Genomic DNA, 19,641 nt, shown 5'->3' with positions numbered 1-19,641 from the left:
AAGTTTCATCTACTCGAGTACTTACGACTAGTCAAATAAAAAATTGAGAAACACAAACGGTATGGCTATGCCGAAGCTCGATACACCCGAAAAAATCCCAAAAAAGTCGAAAATGTCGAAAAATGAGAAAACCCTATATTCGTACTCTACTCGAGCCCTAAATATTGAAAAGTGAAACCCGCGATCGATTTGGAACAAAAAATTGACCTAGGCAAAGTTGTATGACGGTCCGCACCTTTGAAAAATCTGGTAAGTGTATTTTAGACAGACTTGGAAAAAGTCGCCCCGAGTCCCCTTACATTAAAAATCCGAAAAAGTCGAAATTGTTGAAAATGTTAAAAAGCCTCTTTTGGTGGTCCATGGCACCACTAGATATTGAAAAGTGAGGTCCGCGGCCAATCCGGAAGAAAAAGTTAGCTAGGCAAACTTGTATGTCGGTCGATACAAAAAACGGCTCGATGAGTGTATTTTCGACAGGCTTCAAAAAACAATCCTTTCTCCATACAATTTCAATCGATTTTAAAAATTTCGAGATAGCGCTTTGAAGTCTTCGGCAATAATGTAGAAATCGGGTTTTTAAACACATTTTACTTTTGGGTTTTTTTCGATCCGTCGCTTGGTTCGCCCGCAATCGCGAGAAAACGAAAAAACTCGTTTACAAAATTCCGGACGAATTTTGTGAACGCCGTCCATACATTTTCGATCGATTTTTAAAATTTCGAGATAGCGCTTTGGTGTCTTCGGCAATAATGTAGAAATCGGGTTTTTAAACACATTTTACTTTTGGGTTTTTTTCGATCCGACGCATAGTTCGCGCGCAATCGAGAGAAAACGGAAAAACACGTTTACAAAATTCCGGACGAATTTTGTGAACGCCGTCCATACATTTTCGATCGATTTTTAAAATTTCGAGATAGCGCTTTGGTGTCTTCGGCAATAATGTAGAAATCGGGTTTTTAAACACATTTTACTTTTGGGTTTTTTTCGATCCGACGCTTAGTTCGCCCGCAATCGCGAGAAAACGAAAAAACACGTTTACAAAATTCTGGACGAATTTTGTGAACGCCGTCCATACATTTTCGATCGATTTTTAAAATTTCTAGATAGCGCTTTGGTGTCTTCGGCAATAATGTAGAAATCGGGTTTTTAAACACATTTTACTTTTGGGTTTTTTTCGATCCGTCGCTTGGTTCGCCCGCAATCGCGAGAAAACGGAAAAACACGTTTACAAAATTCCGGACGAATTTTGTGATCGCCGTCCATACATTTTCGATCGATTTTTAAAATTTCGAGATAGCGCTTTGGTGTCTTCGGCAATAATGTAGAAATTGGGTTTTTAAACACATTTTACTTTTGGGGTTTTTTCGATCCGTCGCTTGGTTCGCCCGCAATCGCGAGAAAACGAAAAAACACGTTTACAAAATTCCGGACGAATTTTGTGAACGCCGTCCATACATTTTCGATCGATTTTTAAAATTTCGAGATAGCGCTTTGGTGTCTTCGGCAATAATGTAGAAATCGGGTTTTTAAACACATTTTACTTTTGGGTTTTTTTCGATCCGACGCATAGTTCGCGCGCAATCGAGAGAAAACGAAAAAACACGTTTACAAAATTCGTCCGGAATTGTGTGAACGCTCTCCATACATTTTCACCTTTGGGTCGTGAATACCGGCTGACCGATAAGAGATAGCGACTTGTCGTAGAATATTTATATGTTGGAAGTTGGAAGACGCAACTTTCATTATATGGGAGCAACCCGGTCAGGGTGCTCCAAGTCGGTCGTTTGGTAGGTTTATGGTTTGGGCCGACCATGTGCTGTAGCAGGTAGAGGTACCTTTCATGAATTATAACTCGGTCAGTTTGCCACCGAGCGACAAGTTGCGGTTTGATTTGGAATGGTATTGAAAGAAACTATTACGGAAAAATACGAATGGAAAATCAGCATGTTGGTGGGCGAAGCTATTAGTGAAACATAGAGCAACAAGGGTCCAAAAACGAATGAAATGGGACTTGAACCAAGAATAACGGCAAGTTGGAGACGAGGTAGCAAGTTGGCGTAGAATATTTATAAATTGTGCATAATATGACCAACAAAAAAGTATATGGGGACAAGGCGGTAGCTGGCCCCCAAAGTGGAGATATGGGTGATTCATGTTTTGCACCCAAGTACGAACAAGTATGGTGAAAACAGGGTAAGGTACCAAGTACCATGAATAACTTCGGCTGTCGATGGCCGAGCGAGGCAAAGCGCATATCGTTGGAAAGGTCTTGGGGAGACCTATCTACCCTGAAAGTTTCATGAGGCTGAGTTGAAAGACCACGGAGATATTAGGTGATGATGGTCCAATTCGGGGACCAAGTCGCAGGAAATGGCACTTGACCAAAACCACCCTTGAAAGGTGATTACCGGCTGACCGGTAAGAGATAGCGACTTGGCGTAGAATATTCATACGTTGGGCGGGTCGAGACGCAACTTTCCTTATATGGAAGCAACCCGGTCAGGGTGCTCCAAGTCGGTCGTTTGGTCGGTTTATGGTTTGGGCCGACCACGTGGTGTACCAAGGTGAGGTACCTTTCATGAATTATAACTCGGTCAGTTTGCCACCGAGCGACAAGTTGCGGTGTGTTTTGGAATGGTCCTGAGTGGAACTATTAAGGAAAAATACGAACAGAAAATCAGCATGTTGGTGGGCGAAGCTATTAGTGAAACATAGAGCAACAAGGGTCCAAAAACGAATGAAATGGGACTTGAACCAAGAATAACGGCAAGTTGGAGACGAGGTAGCAAGTTGGCGTAGAATATTTATAAACTGTGCATGGTATGACCAACAAAAAAGTATATGGGGACAAGGCGGTAGCTGGCCCCCAAAGTGGAGATATGGGTGATTCATGTTTTGCACCCAAGTACGAACAAGTATGGTGAAAACAGGGTAAGGTACCAAGTACCATGAATAACTTCGGCTGTCGATGGCCGAGCGAGGCAAAGCGCATATCGTTGGAAAGGTCTTGGGGAGACCTATCTACCCTGAAAGTTTCATGAGGCTGAGTTGAAAGACCACGGAGATATTAGGTGATGATGGTCCAATTCGGGGACCAAGTCGCAGGAAATGGCACTTGACCAAAACCACCCTTGAAAGGTGATTACCGGCTGACCGGTAAGAGATAGCGACTTGGCGTAGAATATTCATACGTTGGGCGGGTCGATACGCAACTTTCCTTATATGGAAGCAACCCGGTCAGGGTGCTCCAAGTCGGTCGTTTGGTCGGTTTATGGTTTGGGCCGACCACGTGGTGTACCAGGTTGAGGTACCTTTCATGAATTATAACTCGGTCAGTTTACCACCGAGCGACAAGTTGCGGTGTGTTTTGGAATGGTCCTGAGTGGAACTATTAGGGAAAAATACGAACAGAAAATCAGCGTGTTGGTGGGCGAAGCTATTAGTGAAACATAGAGCAACAAGGGTCCAAAAACGAATGAAATGGGACTTGAACCAAGAATAACGGCAAGTTGGAGACGAGGTAGCAAGTTGGCGTAGAATATTTATAAACTGTGCATTATATGGCTAACAAAAAAGTATATGGGGACAAGGCGGTAGCTGGCCCCCAAAGTGGAGATATGGGTGATTCATGTTTTGCACCCAAGTACGAACAAGTATGGTGAAAACAGGGTAAGGTACCAAGTACCATGAATAACTTCGGCTGTCGATGGCCGAGCGAGGCAAAGCGCATATCGTTGGAAAGGTCTTGGGGAGACCTATCTACCCTGAAAGTTTCATGAGGCTGAGTTGAAAGACCACGGAGATATTAGGTGATGATGGTCCAATTCGGGGACCAAGTCGCAGGAAATGGCACTTGACCAAAACCACCCTTGAAAGGTGATTACCGGCTGACCGGTAAGAGATAGCGACTTGGCGTAGAATATTCATACGTTGGGCGGGTCGAGACGCAACTTTCCTTATATGGAAGCAACCCGGTCAGGGTGCTCCAAGTCGGTCGTTTGGTCGGTTTATGGTTTGGGCCGACCACGTGGTGTACCAAGGTGAGGTACCTTTCATGAATTATAACTCGGTCAGTTTGCCACCGAGCGACAAGTTGCGGTGTGTTTTGGAATGGTCCTGAGTGGAACTATTAAGGAAAAATACGAACAGAAAATCAGCATGTTGGTGGGCGAAGCTATTAGTGAAACATAGAGCAACAAGGGTCCAAAAACGAATGAAATGGGACTTGAACCAAGAATAACGGCAAGTTGGAGACGAGGTAGCAAGTTGGCGTAGAATATTTATAAACTGTGCATTATATGGCTAACAAAAAAGTATATGGGGACAAGGCGGTAGCTGGCCCCCAAAGTGGAGATATGGGTGATTCATGTTTTGCACCCAAGTACGAACAAGTATGGTGAAAACAGGGTAAGGTACCAAGTACCATGAATAACTTCGGCTGTAGATGGCCGAGCAAGACAAACGGCATATCGTTGGAAAGGTCTTGGGGAGACCTATCTACCCTGAAAGTTTCATGAGGCTGAGTTGAAAGACTACGGAGATATTAGGTGATGATGGTCCAATTCGGGGACCAAGTCGCAGGAAATGGCACTTGACCAAAACCACCCTTGAAAGGTGATTACCGGCTGACCGGTAAGAGATAGCGACTTGGCGTAGAATATTCATACGTTGGGCGGGTCGATACGCAACTTTCCTTATACGGAAGCAACCCGGTCAGGGTGCTCCAAGTCGGTCGTTTGGTCGGTTTATGGTTTGGGCCGACCACGTGGTGTACCAGGTTGAGGTACCTTTCATGAATTATAACTCGGTCAGTTTACCACCGAGCGACAAGTTGCGGTGTGTTTTGGAATGGTCCTGAGTGGAACTATGAGGGAAAAATACGAACAGAAAATCAGCGTGTTGGTGGGCGAAGCTATTAGTGAAACATAGAGCAACAAGGGTCCAAAAACGAATGAAATGGGACTTGAACCAAGAATAACGGCAAGTTGGAGACGAGGTAGCAAGTTGGCGTAGAATATTTATAAACTGTGCATTATATGGCTAACAAAAAAGTATATGGGGACAAGGCGGTAGCTGGCCCCCAAAGTGGAGATATGGGTGATTCATGTTTTGCACCCAAGTACGAACAAGTATGGTGAAAACAGGGTAAGGTACCAAGTACCATGAATAACTTCGGCTGTCGATGGCCGAGCGAGGCAAAGCGCATATCGTTGGAAAGGTCTTGGGGAGACCTATCTACCCTGAAAGTTTCATGAGGCTGAGTTGAAAGACCACGGAGATATTAGGTGATGATGGTCCAATTCGGGGACCAAGTCGCAGGAAATGGCACTTGACCAAAACCACCCTTGAAAGGTGAATACCGGCTGACCGGTAAGAGAAAGCGACTTGGCGTAGAATATTCATACGTTTGGCAGGTATAGACGCATCTTTCATTATATGGGGGCAACCCGGTCAGGGTGCTTCAAGTCGGTCGTTTGGTCGGTTTATGTTTTGGGCCGACCACGTGGTGTACCAAATTGAGGTACCTTTCATGAATTATAACTCGGTCATTTTGCCACCGAGCGACGAGTTGCGGGGTGTTTTGAAATGATTTTGAGTGGAACTATCAAGGAAAAATAAAAATAGAAAATCAGCTTGTCCATGGCCGAAGCTATTAGTGAATCATATAGCAAAATGGGTCCAAAAACGAACGAAATGGGACTTGGACCAAGAATAACGGCAAGTTGGAGAAGAGATAGCAAGTTGGCGTAGAACAATTATAAACTGTGCATGGTATGACCAACAAAAAAGTATATGTGGCCCAGGCGGTAGCTGGCCTCCAAAGTGGAGATATGGGTGATTCATGGTTTGCACCCAAGTATGGCAAAAACTGGTAGAGGTACCTTTCATGAATTATAACTCAGGCTGTATGGCACTTAGCGGGACGCTTGACTCTGGTATGGAATAGTCCTGAGTGGGACTATCGAGGAAAAATACGAACAAAAAATAACCATGTCCACGGACGAAGGTATTAGCGAAACTTAGAGCGAAATTGCGACCAAGTCGCTGGAAATGGCCCTTGAACCAAGTATACCGTCAAGGCGGTACGAGATAGCGAGTTGACGTAGAACATTTATAAGTTTGCCTTTACGAGACGAAAGTTTAGTTATATGGGGCCAACCCGCCCAGGGTTGTCCAAGTCGGTCATATGGCTGATCGAAATTTTCGACCAAGTACTGAGAAAACAGGGTAAGGTACCAAGTACCTCAAATAACTTCGGCTGTAGATGTCCGAGCGAAGCAAACGGCATAGCGTTGGAAAGGTCTTGGAGTGCTCTAAACACCCTGAAAGTATGAGAACGCTATCTTAAAAACTCGTGGAGATATTAGCGAAACATAGGGCCCAAAAGATACCAAGTCGCAGGAAATGGGCCCTCCAAGAACACCCTAAAATCCCAATTACGGCTAAGTTGCAGGCCAGCTAGCGAAGTGAAATGTTCTAGACATAACTAGAACACGTTGATGCGCAACTTTTTGAATCAGAACTTTTTTCGATATCTGGCCCCCAAAGGGGGGATATGGGCGATCAAACGATTTTTCCAAGTTTCGGTACTTTTTACGGTATCGCTCATAGCTCCGGCTGTACGCAAGCAAATGGCAACCTAAGATATGATTTGGAAAGGTTAAGAGTAGTACTAACTTACGTTAGAACACAGCGAAGCGCTATCGGTTCATGGCAAGGCCGATATAAGCAGTCAAAAATGAAAAATGTTGACAAAATGAACAAAAATTACCTTGGTACGCGAATAGTGGCCAGGGATGAAGAGGTACGAAGGTGGTGGGGAATAATTATAATAAGGAATTGGTACGATCTATAAGTTTGCCGAAGACCGCAAAGCGCTCAGACCCATAGAAAGTGGCCATTTGGGCCGAACAGTGCGTGCAAAGAGGTGAAAAAGCAAAAATTGCACTTTGTGGGGCGATTTGCGGGGGGAAGGAGGGGTCGGAGGGGTAAATGTCTAATGGCCAAAAAGTCTTATCTCATCAAGATCTAAAACATTGCCGAAGACCGCAAAGCGCTAGCTCGCAATCGAAAAATCGCGATTTTGAAAATTTTCTAAGTGTTGGGCCCCCTAAGGAAAAGTAACAAAAATCACCTTTGGCCCCAATTTTGAGCATGAAGGAGTCGTTTCCGAGGCATGGTGTCTTCGGCAAAAAGTTTCATCTACTCGAGTACTTACGACTAGTCAAATAAAAAATTGAGAAACACAAACGGTATGGCTATGCCGAAGCTCGATACACCCGAAAAAATCAAAAAAAAGTCGAAAATGTCGAAAAATGAGAAAACCCTATATTCGTACTCTACTCGAGCCCTAAATATTGAAAAGTGAAACCCGCGATCGATTTGGAACAAAAAATTGACCTAGGCAAAAATGTATGACGTTCCGCACCTTTGAAAAATCTGGTAAGTGTATTTTAGACAGACTCGAAAAAAGTCGCCCCGAGTCCCCTTACATTAAAAATCCGAAAAAGTCGAAATTGTTGAAAATGTTAAAAAGCCTCTTTTGGTGGTCCATGGCACCACTAGATATTGAAAAGTGAGGTCCGCGGCCAATCCGGAAGAAAAAGTTAGCTAGGCAAACTTGTATGTCGGTCGATACAAAAAACGGCTCGGTGAGTGTATTTTCGACAGGCTTCAAAAAACAATCCTTTCTCCATACAATTTCAATCGATTTTTAAAATTTCGAGATAGCGCTTTGGTGTCTTCGGCAATAATGTAGAAATCGGGTTTTTAAACACATTTTACTTTTGGGTTTTTTTCGATCCGTCGCTTGGTTCGCCCGCAATCGCGAGAAAACGAAAAAACACGTTTACAAAATTCCGGACGAATTTTGTGAACGCCGTCCATACATTTTCGATCGATTTTTAAAATTTCGAGATAGCGCTTTGGTGTCTTCGGCAATAATGTAGAAATCGGGTTTTTAAACACATTTTACTTTTGGGTTTTTTTCGATCCGTCGCTTGGTTCGCCCGCAATCGCGAGAAAACGAAAAAACACGTTTACAAAATTCCGGACGAATTTTGTGAACGCCGTCCATACATTTTCGATCGATTTTTAAAATTTCGAGATAGCGCTTTGGTGTCTTCGGCAATAATGTAGAAATCGGGTTTTTAAACACATTTTACTTTTGGGTTTTTTTCGATCCGTCGCTTGGTTCGCCCGCAATCGCGAGAAAACGAAAAAACACGTTTACAAAATTCCGGACGAATTTTGTGAACGCCGTCCATACATTTTCGATCGATTTTTAAAATTTCGAGATAGCGCTTTGGTGTCTTCGGCAATAATGTAGAAATCGGGTTTTTAAACACATTTTACTTTTGGGTTTTTTTCGATCCGTCGCTTGGTTCGCCCGCAATCGCGAGAAAACGAAAAAACACGTTTACAAAATTCCGGACGAATTTTGTGAACGCCGTCCATACATTTTCGATCGATTTTTAAAATTTCGAGATAGCGCTTTGGTGTCTTCGGCAATAATGTAGAAATCGGGTTTTTAAACACATTTTACTTTTGGGTTTTTTTCGATCCGTCGCTTGGTTCGCCCGCAATCGCGAGAAAACGAAAAAACACGTTTACAAAATTCCGGACGAATTTTGTGAACGCCGTCCATACATTTTCGATCGATTTTTAAAATTTCGAGATAGCGCTTTGGTGTCTTCGGCAATAATGTAGAAATCGGGTTTTTAAACACATTTTACTTTTGGGTTTTTTTCTATCCGACGCATAGTTCGCGCGCAATCGAGAGAAAACGAAAAAACACGTTTACAAAATTCGTCCGGAATTTTGTGATCGCCGTCCATACATTTTCGATCGATTTTTAAAATTTCGAGATAGCGCTTTGGTGTCTTCGGCAATAATGTAGAAATCGGGTTTTTAAACACATTTTACTTTTGGGTTTTTTTCGATCCGTCGCTTGGTTCGCCCGCAATCGCGAGAAAACGAAAAAACACGTTTACAAAATTCCGGACGAATTTTGTGAACGCCGTCCATACATTTTCGATCGATTTTTAAAATTTCGAGATAGCGCTTTGGTGTCTTCGGCAATAATGTAGAAATCGGATTTTTAAACACATTTTACTTTTGGGTTTTTTTCGATCCGACGCTTAGTTCGCCCGCAATTGAGAGAAAACGGAAAAACACGTTTACAAAATTCCGGACGAATTTTGTGAACGCCGTCCATACATTTTCAATCGATTTTTAAAATTTCGAGATAGCGCTTTGGTGTCTTCGGCAATAATGTAGAAATCGGGTTTTTAAACACATTTTACTTTTGGGTTTTTTTCGATCCGTCGCTTGGTTCGCCCGCAATCGCGAGAAAACGAAAAAACACGTTTACAAAATTCCGGACGAATTTTGTGATCGCCGTCCATACATTTTCGATCGATTTTTAAAATTTCGAGATAGCGCTTTGGTGTCTTCGGCAATAATGTAGAAATCGGGTTTTTAAACACATTTTACTTTTGGGTTTTTTTCGATCCGTCGCTTGGTTCGCCCGCAATCGCGAGAAAACGAAAAAACACGTTTACAAAATTCCGGACGAATTTTGTGAACGCCGTCCATACATTTTCGATCGATTTTTAAAATTTCGAGATAGCGCTTTGGTGTCTTCGGCAATAATGTAGAAATCGGGTTTTTAAACACATTTTACTTTTGGGTTTTTTTCGATCCGACGCATAGTTCGCGCGCAATCGAGAGAAAACGGAAAAACACGTTTACAAAATTCGTCCGGAATTTTGTGAACGCTCTCCATACATTTTCACCTTTGGGTCGTGAATACCGGCTGACCGATAAGAGATAGCGACTTGTCGTAGAATATTTATATGTTGGACGTTGGAAGACGCAACTTTCATTATATGGGAGCAACCCGGCCAGGGTGCTCCAAGTCGGTCGTTTGGTCGGTTTATGATTTGGGCCGACCATGTGCTGTACCAGGTAGAGGTACCTTTCATGAATTATAACTCGGTCAGTTTGCCACCGAGCGACAAGTTGCGTTGTGTTTTGGAATGATCTTAAGTGGGAGTATCAAGGAAAAATACAAATAAAAAATCAGCTTGTCAATGGCCGAAGCTATTAGTGAAACATATAGCAAAATGGGTCCGAAAACGAATGAAATGGGACTTGGACCAAGAATAACGGCAAGTTGGAGAAGAGATAGCAAGTTGACGTAGAACATTTATATTTTGTGCATGGTATGACCAACAAAAAAGTATATGAGGCCAAGGTGCTGGCTGGCCTCCAAAGTGGAGATATGGGCGATTCAAAGTTTGTACCCAAGTACGAACAAGTATGGAAAAAACAGGGTAAGGTACCAAGTACCATTAATAACTTCGGCTGTAGATGGCCGAGCAAGACAAAGCGCATATCGTTGGAAAGGTCTTGGGGAGACCTATCTACCCTGAAAGTTTCATTAGGCTGAGTTGAAAGACCACGGAGATTTTAGGTGATGATGGTCCAATTCGGGGACCAAGTCGCAGGAAATGGCACTTGACCAAAATCACCTTTGAAAGGTGAATACCGGCTGACCGGTAAGAGATAGCGACTTGAAGTAGAATATTCATACGTTGGGTGGGTATAGACGCAAATTTCATTATATGGGAGCAACCCGATCAGGGTGCTGCAAGTCGGTCGTTTGGTCGGTTTATGTTTTGGGCCGACCATGTGCTGTACCAGGTAGAGGTACCTTTCATGAATTATAACTCGGTCAGTTTGCCACCGAGCGACGAGTTGCGGGGTGTTTTGGAATGGTTTTGAGTGGAACTATCAAGGAAATCAGGAAAGGAAATAAGTGGAAAAATAGAAAATCAGCTTGTCCATGGCCGAAGCTATTAGTGAATCATATAGCAAAATGGGTCCAAAAACGAACGAAATGGGACTTGGACCAAGAATAACGGCAAGTTGGAGAAGAGATAGCAAGTTGGCGTAGAACAATTATAAACTGTGCATGGTATGACCAACAAAAAAGTATATGTGGCCCAGGCGGTAGCTGGCCTCCAAAGTGGAGATATGGGTGATTCATGGTTTGCACCCAAGTATGGCAAAAACTGGTAGAGGTACCTTTCATGAATTATAACTCAGGCTGTATGGCACTTAGCGGGACGCTTGACTCTGGTATGGAATAGTCCTGAGTGGGACTATCAAGGAAAAATACGAACAAAAAAAAACCATGTCCACGGACTAAGGTATTAGCGAAACTTAGAGCGAAATTGCGACCAAGTCGCTGGAAATGGCCCTTGAACCAAGTATACCGTCAAGGCGGTACGAGATATCGAGTTGACGTAGAACATTTATAAGTTTGCCTTTACGAGACAAAAGTTTAGTTATATGGGGTCAACCCGCCCAGGGTTGTCCAAGTCGGTCATATGGCTGATCGAAATTTTCGACCAAGTACTGAGAAAACAGGGTAAGGTACCAAGTACCTCGAATAACTTCGGCTGTAGATGTCCGAGCGAAGCAAACGGCATAGCGTTGGAAAGGTCTTGAAGTGCTCTAAACACCCTGAAAGTATGAGAACGCTATCTGGAAAACTCGTGGAGATATTAGCGAAACATAGGGCCCAAAAGATACCAAGTCGCAGGAAATGGGCCCTCCAAGAACACCCTAAAATCCCAATTACGGCTAAGTTGCAGGCCAGCTAGCGAAGTGAAATTTTCTAGACATAACTAGAACACGTTGATGCGCAACTTTTTGAAACAGAACTTTTTTCGATATCTGGCGGCCAAAGGGGGGATATGGGCGATCCAAGGATTTTTCCAAGTTTCGGTACTTTTAACGGTATCGCTCATAGCTCCGGCTGTATGCAAGCAAATGGCAACCTAAGACATGATTTGGAAAGAATAAGAGTAGTACTAACTTACGATAGAACACAGCGAAGCGCTATCGGTTCATGGCAAGGCCGATATAAGCAGTCAAAGATGAAAAATGTTGACAAAATGAACAAAAATTACCTTGGTACGCGAATAGTGGCCAGGGATGAAGAGGTACGAAGGTGGTGGGGAATAATTATAATTAGGAATTGGTACGATCTATAAGTTTGCCGAAGACCGCAAAGCGCTCAGACCCATAGAAAGTGGCCATTTGGGCCGAACAGTGCGTGCAAAGAGGTGAAAAAGCAAAAATTGCACTTTGTGGGGCGATTTGCGGGGGGAAGGAGGGGTCGGAGGGGTAAATCTCTCATGGCCAAAAAGTCTTATCTCATCAAGATCTAAAACATTGCCGAAGACCGCAAAGCGCTAGCTCGCAATCGAAAAATCGCGATTTTGAAAATTTTCTAAGTGTTGGGCCCCCTAAGGAAAAGTAACAAAAATCACCTTTGGCCCCAATTTTGAGCATGAAGGAATCGTTTCCGAGGCATGGTGTCTTCGGCAAAAAGTTTCATCTACTCGAGTACTTACGACTAGTCAAATAAAAAATTGAGAAACACAAACGGTATGGCTATGCCGAAGCTCGATACACCCGAAAAAATCCCAAAAAAGTCGAAAATGTCGAAAAATGAGAAAACCCTATATTCGTACTCTACTCGAGCCCTAAATATTGAAAAGTGAAACCCGCGATCGATTTGGAACAAAAAATTGACCTAGGCAAAGTTGTATGACGGTCCGCACCTTTGAAAAATCTGGTAAGTGTATTTTAGACAGACTCGAAAAAAGTCGCCCCGAGTCCCCTTACGTTGAAAATCCGAAAAAGTCGAAATTGTTGAAAATGTTAAAAAGCCTCTTTTGGTGGTCCATGGCACCACTAGATATTGAAAAGTGAGGTCCGCGGAAAATCCGGAAGAAAAAGTTAGCTAGGCAAACTTGTTTGTCGGTCGATACAAAAAACGGCTCGGTGAGTGTATTTTCGACAGGCTTCAAAAAACAATCCTTTCTCCATACAATTTCAATCGATTTTAAAAATTTCGAGATAGCGCTTTGAAGTCTTCGGCAATAATGTAGAAATCGGGTTTTTAAACACATTTTACTTTTGGGTTTTTTTCGATCCGTCGCTTGGTTCGCCCGCAATCGCGAGAAAACGAAAAAACACGTTTACAAAATTCCGGACGAATTTTGTGAACGCCGTCCATACATTTTCGATCGATTTTCAAAATTTCGAGATAGCGCTTTGGTGTCTTCGGCAATAATGTAGAAATCGGGTTTTTAAACACATTTTACTTTTGGGATTTTTTCGATCCGTCGCTTGGTTCGCCCGCAATCGCGAGAAAACGAAAAAACACGTTTACAAAATTCGTCCGGAATTTTGTGATCGCCGTCCATACATTTTCGATCGATTTTTAAAATTTCGAGATAGCGCTTTGGTGTCTTCGGCAATAATGTAGAAATCGGGTTTTTAAACACATTTTACTTTTGGGTTTTTTTCGATCCGACGCTTAGTTCGCCCGCAATTGAGAGAAAACGGAAAAACACGTTTACAAAATTCTGGACGAATTTTGTGAACGCCGTCCATACATTTTCGATCGATTTTTAAAATTTCGAGATAGCGCTTTGGTGTCTTCGGCAATAATGTAGAAATCGGGTTTTTAAACACATTTTACTTTTGGGTTTTTTTCGATCCGTCGCTTGGTTCGCCCGCAATCGCGAGAAAACGAAAAAACACGTTTACAAAATTCCGGACGAATTTTGTGAACGCCGTCCATACATTTTCGATCGATTTTTAAAATTTCGAGATAGCGCTTTGGTGTCTTCGGCAATAATGTAGAAATCGGGTTTTTAAACACATTTTACTTTTGGGTTTTTTTCGATCCGACGCATAGTTCGCGCGCAATCGAGAGAAAACGAAAAAACACGTTTACAAAATTCGTCCGGAATTTTGTGATCGCCGTCCATACATTTTCGATCGATTTTTAAAATTTCGAGATAGCGCTTTGGTGTCTTCGGCAATAATGTAGAAATCGGGTTTTTAAACACATTTTACTTTTGGGTTTTTTTCGATCCGTCGCTTGGTTCGCCCGCAATCGCGAGAAAACGAAAAAACACGTTTACAAAATTCGTCCGGAATTTTGTGATCGCCGTCCATACATTTTCGATCGATTTTTAAAATTTCGAGATAGCGCTTTGGTGTCTTCGGCAATAATGTAGAAATCGGATTTTTAAACACATTTTACTTTTGGGTTTTTTTCGATCCGACGCTTAGTTCGCCCGCAATTGAGAGAAAACGGAAAAACACGTTTACAAAATTCCGGACGAATTTTGTGAACGCCGTCCATACATTTTCAATCGATTTTTAAAATTTCGAGATAGCGCTTTGGTGTCTTCGGCAATAATGTAGAAATCGGGTTTTTAAACACATTTTACTTTTGGGTTTTTTTCGATCCGTCGCTTGGTTCGCCCGCAATCGCGAGAAAACGAAAAAACACGTTTACAAAATTCCGGACGAATTTTGTGATCGCCGTCCATACATTTTCGATCGATTTTTAAAATTTCGAGATAGCGCTTTGGTGTCTTCGGCAATAATGTAGAAATCGGGTTTTTAAACACATTTTACTTTTGGGTTTTTTTCGATCCGTCGCTTGGTTCGCCCGCAATCGCGAGAAAACGAAAAAACACGTTTACAAAATTCCGGACGAATTTTGTGATCGCCGTCCATACATTTTCGATCGATTTTTAAAATTTCGAGATAGCGCTTTGGTGTCTTCGGCAATAATGTAGAAATCGGGTTTTTAAACACATTTTACTTTTGGGTTTTTTTCGATCCGTCGCTTGGTTCGCCCGCAATCGCGAGAAAACGAAAAAACACGTTTACAAAATTCCGGACGAATTTTGTGAACGCCGTCCATACATTTTCGATCGATTTTTAAAATTTCGAGATAGCGCTTTGGTGTCTTCGGCAATAATGTAGAAATCGGGTTTTTAAACACATTTTACTTTTGGGTTTTTTTCGATCCGTCGCTTGGTTCGCCCGCAATCGCGAGAAAACGAAAAAACACGTTTACAAAATTCCGGACGAATTTTGTGATCGCCGTGCATACATTTTCGATCGATTTTTAAAATTTCGAGATAGCGCTTTGGTGTCTTCGGCAATAATGTAGAAATCGGGTTTTAAAACACATTTTACTTTTGGGTTTTTTTCGATCCGACGCTTAGTTCGCCCGCAATTGAGAGAAAACGGAAAAACACGTTTACAAAATTCCGGACGAATTTTGTGAACGCCGTCCATACATTTTCGATCGATTTTTAAAATTTCGAGATAGCGCTTTGGTGTCTTCGGCAATAATGTAGAAATCGGGTTTTTAAACACATTTTACTTTTGGGTTTTTTTCGATCCGACGCATAGTTCGCGCGCAATCGAGAGAAAACGGAAAAACACGTTTACAAAATTCCGGACGAATTTTGTGATCGCCGTCCATACATTTTCGATCGATTTTTAAAATTTCGAGATAGCGCTTTGGTGTCTTCGGCAATAATGTAGAAATCGGGTTTTTAAACACATTTTACTTTTGGGTTTTTTTCGATCCGTCGCTTGGTTCGCCCGCAATCGCGAGAAAACGGAAAAACACTTTTACAAAATTCGTCCGGAATTTTGTGAACGCTCTCCATACATTTTCACCTTTGGGTCGTGAATACCGGCTGACCGATAAGAGATAGCGACTTGTCGTAGAATATTAATATGTTGGACGTTGGAAGACGCAACTTTCCTTATATGGAAGCAACCCGGTCAGGGTGCTCCAAGTCGGTCGTTTGGTCGGTTTATGGTTTGGGCCGACCACGTGGTGTACCAAGGTGAGGTACCTTTCATGAATTATAACTCGGTCAGTTTGCCACCGAGCGACAAGTTGCGGTGTGTTTTGGAATGGTCCTGAGTGGAACTATTAAGGAAAAATACGAACAGAAAATCAGCATGTTGGTGGGCGAAGCTATTAGTGAAACATAGAGCAACAAGGGTCCAAAAACGAATGAAATGGGACTTGAACCAAGAATAACGGCAAGTTGGAGACGAGGTAGCAAGTTGGCGTAGAATATTTATAAACTGTGCATTATATGGCTAACAAAAAAGTATATGGGGACAAGGCGGTAGCTGGCCCCCAAAGTGGAGATATGGGTGATTCATGTTTTGCACCCAAGTACGAACAAGTATGGTGAAAACAGGGTAAGGTACCAAGTACCATGAATAACTTCGGCTGTCGATGGCCGAGCGAGGCAAAGCGCATATCGTTGGAAAGGTCTTGGGGAGACCTATCTACCCTGAAAGTTTCATGAGGCTGAGTTGAAAGACCACGGAGATATTAGGTGATGATGGTCCAATTCGGGGACCAAGTCGCAGGAAATGGCACTTGAACAAAACCACCCTTGAAAGGTGATTACCGGCTGACCGGTAAGAGATAGCGACTTGGCGTAGAATATTCATACGTTGGGCGGGTCGATACGCAACTTTCCTTATATGGAAGCAACCCGGTCAGGGTGCTCCAAGTCGGTCGTTTGGTCGGTTTATGGTTTGGGCCGACCACGTGGTGTACCAGGTTGAGGTACCTTTCATGAATTATAACTCGGTCAGTTTACCACCGAGCGACAAGTTGCGGTGTGTTTTGGAATGGTCCTGAGTGGAACTATTAGGGAAAAATACGAACAGAAAATCAGCTTGTCAATGGCCGAAGCTATTAGTGAAACATATAGCAAAATGGGTCCGAAAACGAACGAAATGGGACTTGGACCAAGAATAACGGCAAGTTGGAGAAGAGATAGCAAGTTGGCGTAGAATATTTATAAACTGTGCATGGTATGACCAACAAAAAAGTATATATGGCCCAGGCGGTAGCTGGCCCCCAAAGTGGAGATATGGGTGATTCATGTTTTGCACCCAAGTACGAACAAGTATGGTGAAAACAGGGTAAGGTACCAAGTACCATGAATAACTTCGGCTGTGGATGGCCTAGCGAGGCGAATCACATACCGTTGGAAAGGTCTTGGGGAGACCTATCTACCCTAAAAGTTTCATGAGGCTGAGTTGAAAGACCACGGAGATATTAGGTGATGATGGTCCAATTCGGGGACCAAGTCGCAGGAAATGGCACTTGACCAAAATCACCTTTGAAAGGTGATTACCGGCTGACCGGTAAGAGATAGCGACTTGGCGTAGAATATTCATACGTTGGGTGGGTATAGACGCAAATTTCATTATATGGGAGCAACCCGATCAGGGTGCTGCAAGTCGGTCGTTTGGTCGGTTTATGTTTTGGGCCGACCATGTGCTGTACCAGGTAGAGGTACCTTTCATGAATTATAACTCGGTCAGTTTGCCACCGAGCGACGAGTTGCGGGGTGTTTTGGAATGGTCTTGAGTGGAACTATCAAGGAAAAATAAAAATAGAAAATCAGCTTGTCCATGGCCGAAGCTATTAGTGAATCATATAGCAAAATGGGTCCAAAAACGAACGAAATGGGACTTGTACCAAGAATAACGGCAAGTTGGAGAAGAGATAGCAAGTTGGCGTAGAACAATTATAAACTGTGCATGGTATGACCAACAAAAAAGTATATCGGGCCAAGGCGGTAGCTGGCCTCCAAAGTGGAGATATGGGTGATTCATGGCTTGCACCCAAGTATGGCAAAAACTGGTAGAGGTACCTTTCATGAATTATAACTCAGGCTGTATGGCACTTAGCGGGACGCTTGACTCTGGTATGGAATAGTCCTGAGTGGGACTATCAAGGAAAAATACGAACAAAAAATAACCATGTCCACGGACGAAGGTATTAGCGAAACTTAGAGCGAAATTGCGACCAAAACGCTGGAAATGGCCCTTGAACCAAGTATACCGTCAAGGCGGTACGAGATAGCGAGTTGACGTAGAACATTTATAAGTTTGCCTTTACGAGACAAAAGTTTAGTTATATGGGGTCAACCCGCCCAGGGTTGTCCAAGTCGGTCATATGGCTGATCGAAATTTTCGACCAAGTACTGAGAAAACAGGGTAAGGTACCAAGTACCTCGAATAACTTCGGCTGTAGATGTCCGAGCGAAGCAAACGGCATAGCGTTGGAAAGGTCTTGAAGTGCTCTAAACACCCTGAAAGTATGAGAACGCTATCTGGAAAACTCGTGGAGATATTAGCGAAACATAGGGCCCAAAAGATACCAAGTCGCAGGAAATGGGCCCTCCAAGAACACCCTAAAATCCCAATTACGGCTAAGTTGCAGGCCAGCTAGCGAAGTGAAATGTTCTAGACATAACTAGAACACGTTGATGCGCAACTTTTTGAATCAGAACTTTTTTCGATATCTGGCCCCCAAAGGGGGGATATGGGCGATCAAACGATTTTTCCAAGTTTCGGTACTTTTTACGGTATCGCTCATAGCTCCGGCTGTACGCAAGCAAATGGCAACCTAAGATATGATTTGGAAAGGTAAAGAGTAGTACTAACTTACGTTAGAACACAGCGAAGCGCTATCGGTTCATGGCAAGGCCGATATAAGCAGTCAAAAATGAAAAATGTTGACAAAATGAACAAAAATTACCTTGGTACGCGAATAGTGGCCAGGGATGAAGAGGTACGAAGGTGGTGGGGAATAATTATAATAAGGAATTGGTACGATCTATAAGTTTGCCGAAGACCGCAAAGCGCTCAGACCCATAGAAAGTGGCCATTTGGGCCGAACAGTGCGTGCAAAGAGGTGAAAAAGCAAAAATTGCACTTTGATGGGCGATTTGCGGGGGGAAGGAGGGGTCGGAGGGGTAAATGTCTCATGGCCAAAAAGTCTTATCTCATCAAGATCTAAAACATTGCCGAAGACCGCAAAGCGCTAGCTCGCAATCGAAAAATCGCGATTTTGAAAATTTTCTAAGTGTTGGGCCCCCTAAGGAAAAGTAACAAAAATCACCTTTGGCCCCAATTTTGAGCATGAAGGAGTCGTTTCCGAGGCATGGTGTCTTCGGCAAAAAGTTTCATCTACTCGAGTACTTACGACTAGTCAAATAAAAAATTGAGAAACACAAACGGTATGGCTATGCCGAAGCTCGATACACCCGAAAAAATAAAAAAAAAGTCGAAAATGTCGAAAAATGAGAAAACCCTATATTCGTACTCTACTCGAGCCCTAAATATTGAAAAGTGAAACCCGCGATCGATTTGGAACAAAAAATTGACCTAGGCAAAAATGTATGACGTTCCGCACCTTTGAAAAATCTGGTAAGTGTATTTTAGACAGACTCGGAAAAAGTCGCCCCGAGTCCCCTTACATTAAAAATCCGAAAAAGTCAAAATTGTTGAAAATGTTAAAAAGCCTCTTTTGGTGGTCCATGGCACCACTAGATATTGAAAAGTGAGGTCCGCGGCCAATCCGGAAGAAAAAGTTAGCTAGGCAAACTTGTATGTCGGTCGATACAAAAAACGGCTCGGTGAGTGTATTTTCGACAGGCTTCAAAAAACAATCCTTTCTCCATACAATTTCAATCGATTTTTAAAATTTCGAGATAGCGCTTTGGTTTCTTCGGCAATAATGTAGAAATCGGGTTTTTAAACACATTTTACTTTTGGGTTTTTTTCGATCCGTCGCTTGGTTCGCCCGCAATCGCGAGAAAACGAAAAAACACGTTTACAAAATTCCGGACGAATTTTGTGAACGCCGTCCATACATTTTCGATCGATTTTTAAAATTTCGAGATAGCGCTTTGGTGT

This window comes from Anopheles ziemanni, assembly GCF_943734765.1.
Source record: "Anopheles ziemanni chromosome X unlocalized genomic scaffold, idAnoZiCoDA_A2_x.2 X_unloc_2, whole genome shotgun sequence".
Lineage (NCBI taxonomy): Eukaryota > Metazoa > Arthropoda > Insecta > Diptera > Culicidae > Anopheles > Anopheles ziemanni.
Note: the sequence above shows the minus strand (reverse complement) of the source record.